Raw genomic sequence first — 11,635 nt, forward strand, 5'->3', positions numbered from 1 at the left:
GAATTAAACGCGGAATATCTGGGCGACCTCGTGAATGCACCAGGATATTTTGCAGTTTAAATCCTGACAGTGAGGTCGATTTTCAGTCCTGAGACTACGCAGCTAAGTGCATTGTGCGGTAAAAGAGAGAGAGAGAGAGAGAGTGAGAGAGAGAGAAGGACGTAGTTTTTTTCTTCCGTTTTCGCGTTGTCAGTTTGAGGAGGATGAAATGGATGATGGTGCAGAAAGACAGAGTTTTAAAGCGCATCGGTGCGAATGAAGCTTAACGAAGCAGAATCGACACGTTTCAACATATCAAGGTAAGACCAGGCATAACAACAACACAGTTTTGCCCATTAGAAAAAAAAAAAAAAACATCATTCCGACTGCTCAAGTCATTTAGATATAGCCATGTGGAACGCATATGTGATACTGGATTAAAGCCAGATCTCCAAGCAGATTTGTAACAAGAAAAGTTGCCAATGCACTGGTTTAAAAAAAAAAAAAAAAAAAACAAAACTGAAATGAGACAGGCAGACATGTGCACTGGTACTTAAGGATTATCATAGATGCATTGTACATTGGAGATTTAAGTCACCATCCCGGCTGGAGCTCAGGCACCGTGTCCCTAGTGCTTTTTGGTTTGTTTGTTTATTTATAATTAGTATAAATATGGCATCTCAACGTGCCAAGCTGATTCATTTACATTTCAAGGATATGTTTCAGTATAGTGTCATACACAGGTTACAACAAACGAGCATAATGTAGGCTAAAAACGTTCATACAGAGGCAGATGGCTAGTTAAACTTATATGACTGGTTTTGATCTGCAATTTGTAGAGCAGTGGTGACATGTGAATGTAGACATTTTTTTTTTTTTTTTAAATGTTTGTATAATACTTCACCTTCTCAGTGGAATTTTCACTGGCAAAAGAGTATGTGTATCTGCACAATTTGATTTTAGGGAGTGGTGTGTGTGAGAGATAGAGAGAGAGAGAGTGAGAGGGAGAGAGACTTTTAAATGGTGCGTTGTTTTCCACTATGTATACCTATCCAAATCTATTGAAGACAAGTTTTATTTATTTATTTATTTATTTTTAAAAATTGGACAACCCAGCTTGTGTTGAATTTACACTATAAATATCCATCTCAGAGTAAGGTGATGTAAATCCAAAACAGACCTGCTTTGTAATTTTTCTGCTGCCTGGAAAAGCAGGATGTATGAATGTGTATAAGAAGGCACTATGTTTCTGCACCATGTTCAACGTTAACACATCTGTTTTTATGGTCTGTGAACTCCTGGGATAAATATTTCTTACCACTGCTGATAGCTGACAATCTGGCATTCTTGACATAGCAGATTTTTTTAGTATTATGAGTTTTTTGTTTTGTTTTCAACAATACTCTTTATTAAACACTATGCATTATGTAACCCTAAGGTTAGTCCCTCTGGATGAACCCTTAAAGGTCCTTTGTAGAGATCTACATCAGAGGGTTTCTCTATTTCCCTAGCTAAAAAATGTTCCAAGTACAAACACTTGTAGGAAGCTAAGAGTTCTGTCTATCCAAAGAATTATACAGGATCCTTTTGACTAAGGCCAAGAGTTCACATTAGATATACACTCTTGGAAGCAAAAGTACCTGTCCTTATCAATTCATAGGGCACATCTTTTGTACCTATAGTGTCTTTCACCTGGATATATGCATAAAGTGTACCTTAAACATATTACTCTAAAGTACATCCTGAGGTGTACCTTAAATCAATTTAAATGTACACAATATTCATGTTGCCATATAAAAGATACACTATATTGCCAGAAGTTTGTGGACACCTCACCATCACCCCCATGTGCTTGTTGAACATCCATTTCCAGATTTAGTCACCCCTTTGCTGTTATAATAGCCTCCATTCCTCTGGGAAGGCTTTCCACTACATTTCTGAGAATGGCTGTGGGGATATGCCATTCATCCACAAGAGCATTAAGTCAGTCACTAATGTTGGGCAATAAGGACTGTCACACAGTCAGTGTTCTAATTCAATAAAAGTGATCAATGTTGTTGAGGTTGGGGCTGTGTGTAGGCCAGGCAACATCTCCCACACCAGCATTGTCAAACCATGTCTTTTGAACCTTGCTTTGTGCACTGAAACAGGCTTGGGCTCCTGTGCCCTTTAGTTCCAGTGATGGGAAATCTTAAAGACATTCTAGACAATTCTATGCTTCCAACTTTGTGGCAACAGTTTAGGGAAGGCTCGCATATGGATGTGATGGTCAAATGTCCACATATTATTGACCATATAGTGTACATACTGCAGTTATGAGGGTAGATGCTACTAGAAAAGGTACTACTTTTACTTCTGAGAGCGTAGAAGCTGTTTTTTTTTGGATTGCATGAAAAAAGTGCAATCTTAGAAAACGAGGGTTATTCATGGTGCATTGGATAGTAGCTTTCTAAAGAAGTTCTACTCGTGACCTTTTCTAACAAAGAATCTCTCTGAGTGTTTTTGACTTTTCACTGAACTGTGAATTAAAGGTGTATTAATTTAGCCAAAAATCTTTGCACTCCTACAACGAAAAGGCCTTCAAGGACCTTGCTATCACATTTTATTATTAACTTATGCATCTTGAAGCATTATATTGAGTAAGTAATATGAATCATTCAGTAAGTACTGCAAAACTAATCAGAATGGCGTTTAGTATTGATGGATGTAATGTTGGGGCCTGGGAGTTTAATGGTGTCAAATCATGAGGCAGTAGTTTGAATGTAGGAATGGAACCGATTGATGGATGAACTATAATGAGCACATTTTCAAAAACTATTAACTCAGATTTACTTGATTGTCCTTGAATTTAGTTCTTATGTCAATACTAATGAAAAGTTTTACTTCATTTTCTTTTCTGAATAACCTTATTCCTTATGTGGTTATATAAGTCTAGAAAGAACTTCCAATCTAAATATATTGCAAAACAAAATGGTACCTCTGGCCAACACTCTGAGCATGCACAGTGACAAACACACTATCAGATACACACCTGAAGAACTGATGGCCTAATTTGTGTATGTGACATTACAGAACTGCCATGGCCTGTAGGACATATTCCTTAATGAACTTAGAACTGATGATTTTTTTTACCCACTGGACCCAATTTACAAAAAGTGCTAGAGAGAATTGTGGTCTTTTCAAACAAAATATCAGAAAATGTCTGGAATAAAAAATACACCACAAATATCAGTTTTCATATGATCTTGCTACTGATACAAATTAGAGGTGCAATAGTGTAGTGTGAATTAGGGCTGTAGTGAAGACCAAGATCCCAAAAATGTTTACATTTACAATTAAATTTAAAGCATTGGTAGACGCTCTGATCCAGAGCTTTAAAAAATATTCAAAATATTATCACTAATAGAAATAAAAGCTACTGTAACCTCTCACCATTCAGTTATGTTAGTTGATTATCCGTGAATTCAATGGAAGCAATGGACTTTATACAGCTGGACTTTTCACTGAATACCCTTGCTCTATGGTACAATGTTTCAGCTGTCAAAATCTGGATGATAAAGATAATTTCTTTTAATTTCTTATTCAACCATCTAACATTTTGCCATTACATGCAAAGTACATTCAATAACATCAGTGGGAAATCCCACAATGGGGGTCTGCACATTCCTCTACATCTCTCCTAATAGGAACTCCACTGAAGTGCTGATAGCTAATGAACGTTCAATAAATCTTTCCCTGCCGTCATGCCAAGGTCAGGCACAGACAGAATGGAAGATACTATCAGTAGTACTATCAGTAACTAGAGACGTAGTGTGACAGCTGAAGCAATGCTCATGTTGTGTGTGTGTGTGGGGAGGGGGATTGCACCACAGTTTATGCTCTTTATGTGGATCTTTGCATCTATTATAGTTAATAAGACTGATTTTCATAGAGTATTACTAGGTTCTTTATAGCATTCATGTCTATTCATTGCACAACCACAACAGAAAATCTAACTGAAATTAGGTAATATTGTTCAGTCACACCAAGATAAATTACAAAAGGAATCCTCTTTCATGGGCTCCTCCTTCATGGGAAGAGATTTGCTGAGCAAGGAATTGATGCCATGTAAATCCCATGCATGTGTGCATATTGTGACAGGTTTTTGTTTATGGACTAAAACATTTTTAAAAATTGTGACATTTGCAGTGACAATTATGGTGGTAGTACAATGATAATTTCCTGTAAATATTTCCTCTTATGCTAGTATTCATAATCAGATCACATTGGGCCTCAGATTTATTCATAAACAGTTTACACAAGAAATGTGGTATTCAAGAATATCCAGTTTGTTTGAGAAAAAAACCCAACAAACTTGCTATCCTACATGATCTCTTGAGACCAAGTAAATTTTACATATGAGGAGACTTACTAATTTGAAGTTTGATTGATCATATAATTGGTGATGAATGACTGCAATGTTACTGATTTTTTACCTTAACTTTTTGTTAAGGTTGAATAGCATATGTACTAGCAGTGGCTGAGCTGTATTTATTGGAAGATTTAGTTCACTCCACCCTTAGGAGGTGCTGTTTTGTTTTTTGGAGTAGGATTTATTCATTTTTTTGCTTCTAGCTCTCTGATAGTTTTGTGGGTGTTATAAAATGCAAATCGGCTGTGCTGTAAACATTGCTGATTGCCATTCATCAATATACGAAAAATCCAAACGTTGTTGCTCAAACCTTTGTGCATCTGGCATGAATTTTTAGTTTGAAAACATTTACACACAGCTTTGCGTACAACAAGGTTCACTGAGTGAGGCTGCTCCAGAGCCTGTGCTCTGTCTTCTTGTCTAAGGTCAGATATGATGATTTACTGATGATGAGAATGTTACGATGAGCATTGGGATTCCTGACAGTGGCAGAAAGTAACTGGAGCAATGACACCTCAGGGACAGCGAATGGAGCACAGATGGACTGTGCCTGGCAGCTACACACTGAATTAGTTGCCTCTTTTGGGATGAAGGAAAATGGTTCTCAATCTCACAGTGAAATATGAGAATCTGACCATTAGCATGTAATTTCTGTACAGCGACCCAGACAGATGAACCACATTACACTTGTACTTAAGAATGAGGTGCAGTCTCATTTTTTAAACACGCTTCCTGAAGATACCACTGCATTCATTGAAGAGGAGAAGTAGATTGTGGCTTCAGGCTCTCGCTTTACGGCACTGTCAATCATCCAATGGTATGAGAGACAATGACTTTCATGTTCAGCATGAGATGCTGAATAATACATGCATTATATAAGTGTGCTTTTTTAAGTAGAAGGCTTCAACATGTTCTGGTCAATATATGCAAACAATATTCATGTATTCAGTTTCTTAATGCATTTTACTTTGTTTGTTTTGTGAACGTTATTGTAAATCCCAAGTGGGTATATTCAGAATCCAATGCCCACAGAGTCAATTAAAAGAGTCAGTGCTAAATTTGATTTGTTATAATTTTAACACTGTATCCTTCATAACATCATCTAGATATTATGTTGATTATTAGAGTGATAGACTAGGCCTTTAATTAATGTTTCACACATTTTTTATGAGCTGTGCTGATGCATTTTGCAAGAAAATAAGATGTATAATATGATATTCATGTTAAACATCTTTCTAACTATGACTGTTCACTGTAATGATCCAAGGCTCCTTATCTAATTTTGACCAAAAGATGATGGGTTCCCCTTTGAATCTGTTACCTCTTAAAATTTCTTCCTTTTTTCCATCTCCCTGGCTTGCTCATTAGGCATCTATATCTAGCCTGGGATTTCTGTAAAGCTGTGCTGTGACAATGTAACTGCTACTAAAAGCTCTGTATAAATAAAATTGAATTAAATTCTACTAGTGTACAACCCCTTAAACTCTTCTTACATTCCTCACTCTAGTAACTGCATATCTTTCCTATTAGTGTTACAGTAGTTTCTGAATAATTAAAAATAGTTACTGTATAATGTTCTTCAGGATGAATAAGGGAGTTTAGTAAGGTTTAGAAACAGCTGAGGTTTCCCATATTGGCTTATATTCTTTCCACAGTGAAAGTCTGAGACATTGAGCCTGGCTATTCAGACCTCACAGACTTATTTGTAATCGATTTAAACCCTTTCCCCTTAGTGAGAACAGTGTGGGCTGCCTTTCTAGAATTAGTTAATTACATCCAGCTGGCAGAGGCTCCTTATGGAGTTACACTGGCATTGGGGTAGCTGAGTTTTCACGCTGAAAAGCTCAAAGTTTTGCGATATACAGATTAAAGTGGTAACAGAGGAAGATATTTGCTTACCACAGCTGTTTCACAGTATTCACTTGAGATTAGTCAGGCTTGAAAACTTAAACAAATATTCTGCATCCTTCATCAATGACACATGGTTGCCTGTATGGTTAATGGCTGTATGTATTCATTCATTCACGGTGATGGCCACAGTATATGTGGGGCCTATTCTGGTAATGCTGAGTACGAGGTGGGAATACACCTTGGAAGGCAGTCCAGTCATTTGCAGGGCATCATGCACACACATTCACACCTAGGGGTAATTTAGGATCGCTAATCCATCTAGGGAGACAATGATGTGCCATATATGAGGTCAGTGACATTTATAGTTTTACAGAACTGCTTCACCAAACAAACCAGCTTGCCTTGATAAGGCACCCAAAGACACACACACACACACACACACACACACACACACACAAAAAAAACCCCCACCCAAAACCCCTTGACTGGCAGTGTATACTGTATATACGAGAAAACATGTCTGGGCCGTTGTTTTACAACATCACTGGACCGAAGACAACATAACTAGAACTAACGTGAATACAAAAAAGCAAAAGTGCACACAGGGTAGTTAAGACATCAGCACCTTTGTAGACATCTTGCCTATTGGAACATCATGTTCAGGAACAGCAGGCCGTTAGGAAAGTGTTAAAAACCAGTCTTGCTTCATGGAGGCAGAATGAAGGGCTACTTGTGTAGCTGAGAGGCGATAACATTCAGGCTTGGCTGGGGATGTAGGCTCTGTGAGGAAGCTGTAATTTAGAAGGGATCTGGGCCTTATCAGCTTGTGTCCTGGTGTTGGGGGTGTGTGTATGGAGCGCTTAAAAAAAAAGAGAAAGAACCCCAGGGATGAGTCATTTTGCAAGGAAACACAACTGGTCTCCAGGACAAATCTCTTCTTAATCACAGGGCAATATCAAGTACTGCTGGAAGATGCTGAATAGAGTGTGGAAGTTCAGAACAGAATGTATTGGTGTGCTTATGTATTTATGTATATGTGTGTTACAGCAATAAGACATCAACTCACTCAAAAGCACATGACCTGCTATACGCCATTAAGTATTAGCTGTACTGAAACACACATGTGTAACAACGCAATTATTATTCTGTGTAAACCATAGAGACTGCTGTATGTAAAATTCAGCAATTTGCATATTCATTGATCATTTGCATATCCATAACCATTTTCATATCAAAACATACTACATGAAGAAGGGGGATTTTTTTAAGATACTCAGAATACAATAAAGTTATTATCTAGAATAGAAGATAATAGATTAGAACCAATTTCTTACAGAAAGAAGTTGTTTTTTGGTCATGACACTGCAAACTAACTATTTACATATTTACAAAGCAGAGCAGAGTCAAACCGATTATTTATGTATTTACTTTGTTATGTATTACTATAATTTCTATCAAGGACACAGACAAAACAAGCAGTGGTAATTAGTGATTGGTTGTTGGGAAAATGTTTAGTGATTGGTCACTGGGAACAAAAGTGGTGTGATCATTGATTGGCTGATAGGAACAATGATGTCTTTCGTGGGAACACTAGTTATCACTGATTTTTGTGTTAATGACTATCGATAATCTATTTATTTCTGTCTGCTTTGGTCTTCCATATTCTAGGATTGCTGATGAAGTGATTAATACAAATAATATTGGTTTTAACTTTAGCACCTACCAATTATTTGTGGTTTTGCAGTAGGGAAATGTGTTGCCCAGATTCATTCACTTTACAGATACCTTCACAACATTCACCAATATTTAAAGTCAGATTTTCGTAGGTCACTTCATGATTGAACATGAATATTGCAGCACACTCAGCATGTCTATGTACGTATGCTCTCTTTTCCTGTTCGTATTATGCCCTTTCATGTTGAGATGATTGATCTCTAATGTTCCTTATGTTTGCCCACAGAAAGACACTCCATAATATTGGTAATTTTGGTGATTTTCACAGCTCATAGCCATTGTATTTGTGACTCTGGCAAAACTTAATGGCAGAATGTATTTGACTGTGTTGTCTCTATTGTGTGTTTTTCACTTCGTATGTATTTAACTGTGAGGCAATGGGGTGCTGAAAAGAAGTTAAAAACTGACTGAAGACTTATACCACTTAGAAATGCTCATTACACATGGAAAGCGAGTTCACACATACTAATCCGATTTCATCGATATACTAATCGATCAATGGTTTTTGTTGTTTGGCACTGAAATTGGTTGACATTAAGTGTGTTTGAAAGAATTTTACTTCCAGATTTTGTGCAGGGAATAAAGGAAACAACACAAGCCAAGAAAACTATGAAAGCAAAACAAAAAGGCTTAAGGAGTTTGCAACCCATGGCTTCATGGGCAGCAGCTTTGCAACAAGTTATATATTGAGAGAAATAAGTCCATAGCGTTTGCAGGTTTTCACTACTGTGGTAGAAATAGGATTTAAAATTCACACTATTTTCATTGGTTTTTCATTTATAGCCTACTGGTAAAACTCCCACTGCTTCCTGGACTCTAAAATTAGACATGTACAAGGTTTTCTGTCTTCTCTCACTAGTGTGGGATTGATGAGCATGTTTATGTCAGATAGACAAGCACAAAGATGAGTTGTGACAGCGTGGGAATAATCCCTGGATGAGCTGATGTCACAGTTCTCGGCTCACTAATCCAACTTCCATCCAACTCCCAACGTTTTTGTAAAAATATGCTATTAACAGAACAATGCATTTGCTTGAAGTCGGAAATGATCAAAATAAGCCATAATAAAGTTTAAAATAATATTTTTGTTAATTTTTTTCCCCATGAAATTTGGTGGAGTTGCTCTTTAAGTTAATGCTAGTCTATAATATAGACAGTTGCTCAGCTCTAGAAAATAATGAAAATTAACAGAATGCAAATATAGAGATTTAGGAGCATTTGTTAGCATGTAGCCTGTCCGAGCCAGTTTATATGACTATGGCACAGATTCCTGAAGGATATTTCTCTTGATATAATGTAGAGAAGAGTACTAATACACAGTTTAAAAAGATTAATCCTGTGTAAATCTAAAAATATTGCATTTTATTATTTTCTGCTTAAAAAAAAAATATAGAGACGAGTAGAAGTTGTAAACTTTCTCAGAATGAGGTCTTTCCATTTGTTGCGAAATCTCCATTATTGTTGAATTATCAAGCTACACGTTAAATGTTTTAGACAAAGTCAGCCTTGCAAAAGTTTGTTCTCACGACCGCTCTCAATCATTATGTAAATCACTGTCATAATAGCAGCGTGTACGTGTAATTGGCTGATTATGTAATATGTAATTGGCTGATTATGACTGTACATCATGACATTAAGTATTTTTAGTCAACTTCTGCTTCTATTCATAATCAGTATTCATGGTAAAACAAAATTCATTCACAGAATTGTTTTAAAAAATATTTAGTTAATTATTAATATTCCAAGAAGTAAGAGGGCAAAGTGGCAGTCCCAGTAGCTGAAATCGTGTTCAGGTGGTGGGGTGGCGTGCTTACCAGAGGTGAGGGGGCACAGTGACCTAGGTGGCCGGGCCGGGCCCCCTGGGGCCCCCTCGTGGCACCGACGCTGGGAAATGTTATGAATCAACCTGGAACTGGACGTGTGTCTATAATGTCTCAAAGTACTGTGAAAAGGATGGTGCAAATAGCCAAAAAAATCTCCAAGGGTCACAGCTGGAGAATTGCAGAAGTTAGCTGCGTCTAGGGGTCAGAAGTCTCCAAATCTACAACCCAAAGTCACCTACATTACCAGTTGTTTGGAACGGTTGTTTGGAAGGGTTGTTTGGAAGGGTTTCAAGAAAAAAGCCTCTACTCTCATCCAGATACAAACTCACGCATCTTCAGTTTGCCAGACACTATTGGGACTTCAAATGGGATCTTGTTCTTTGGTCGTATGAAACCAGAGTTTTTTTGCAATAAACACTAGAGCTGGTATTGGCACACACAGAGAAGTAGCCATATGGAAAATTACCTCATGCCCACGGTTAAATATGGTGGTGGATCTTTAATGTTTTGGGGCTGTTTTTCTGCCAGAGGACCTGGACATTTTGTTAGAATATGTGGCATCAAGGACTCTATCAAATATCAACAGATATTAAATGAAAACCTGACTGCCTCTGCCAGAAAGCTTAAAATGGGCTGAACAATGATTCAAAAACATCAAATTCAACACAAAAATGGTTTACTGACCACAAAATCAAGGTCCTGTCATAGTCATCCCAGTCCTCTGACTTTAAACCCATTGGAAAACCTGCATGGACCTCGAAATTTGAAGGAAATGGAAAGAATCTGTTTGGAGAAATAGTCTCAGATTCCTTGCCATGTATTCTCCAACCTCATCAGGCATTATAGGAGAAGACTCAGAGCTGTTATCTTGGCAAAGTGAGGTAGCACAAAGTATTGACTAAAAGGGTGCCAATAATTGTTGCACACCTATATTTAACAAATATTTTTTTTGGATAAACCTGTGTTTTGTTTGCAATTGTTTGATATCCCTGAGAGCAGAATATTTTTGTGAATTTTTTAAACAAAAGATCGAAATGTTAAACAATAAAGACCATTTTTCACAGCCTCCTTTGCTCATATTTACTAAGGGTGCCAGTATTAGTGGAGGGCACTGTATATAGAATGTTATAAAATGTATTTCTAATGCACAATCAATATAAGACTAGTAAGAATTGCTACCATAACCTCTTGATTTTCTAATTAAGCCTTCCAGAAAATGCTAAGATTTGTGTTGCTTTAGAAATGACGTGTCAGAGCTGTAGATGGCTTTTTAAACATCACTTTGACAAACAGTAGGAGAGTAGGATAGTTTTTGTTAATCTTAAGACTGGCTGGCATTAGGAAGTGCAGAGTCCTCAACATTTATCTCTCTTAATGTATTCAGTAGCAGTAATAAAAAACATAAATCTGTCTAATTGCCTATCAAGGAATAAGAGGAAATTAATTTTGCAGCTTCTTATGTGTGTAAATTGAAGGATCAGTGTTCAAAATACACAAACACACATTTAATTGGTTTTATATTATTTATTCTCTAATGCAATGGCTCTCTTTTTTATAGTCAGGGACCCATTTACTTGTTTAAAAAGAAAGAAAAAGAAAAATTCAGTACAGATTCATTTTAAAACTATTAGAATATGCATGCATATTATATTTTGGGGTATTTATTTATTTATTTATTATATCCATAGAACCTTTTTTTTTTTTAAACGGACATAATTATTATATGACATTACTGTGTGACAAAAAAAGTAGCAAAATTAGAAAGTGTGAACCACCTAGCTATGCGTGACAGACCCCTGTGGGTCACTGGGCTCCTTTTTAAAAAAAAAATTATTAG

General features: G+C 36.8%; 1 protein-coding gene across 2 annotated transcripts in view; it reads left to right on the plus strand.

The window, feature by feature from the left end:
* Positions 1-212: 212 nt before the first annotated feature.
* LOC128612301 (leucine-rich repeat and fibronectin type-III domain-containing protein 2) overlaps positions 213-11,635 on the plus strand; it is a 142,440-nt gene continuing 131,017 nt past the window's right edge. The window contains exon 1 of one of the 2 annotated variants that reach the window (XM_053632326.1): positions 213-299. The gene's annotated coding sequence lies outside the window, so the exon portion shown is untranslated. The remainder of the gene's footprint in view (positions 300-11,635) is intronic. The other variant, XM_053632327.1, reaches the window with a different exon arrangement.

This window comes from Ictalurus furcatus, chromosome 9 (genome assembly GCF_023375685.1).
Source record: "Ictalurus furcatus strain D&B chromosome 9, Billie_1.0, whole genome shotgun sequence".
Classification (NCBI taxonomy): Eukaryota; Metazoa; Chordata; class Actinopteri; order Siluriformes; family Ictaluridae; genus Ictalurus; species Ictalurus furcatus.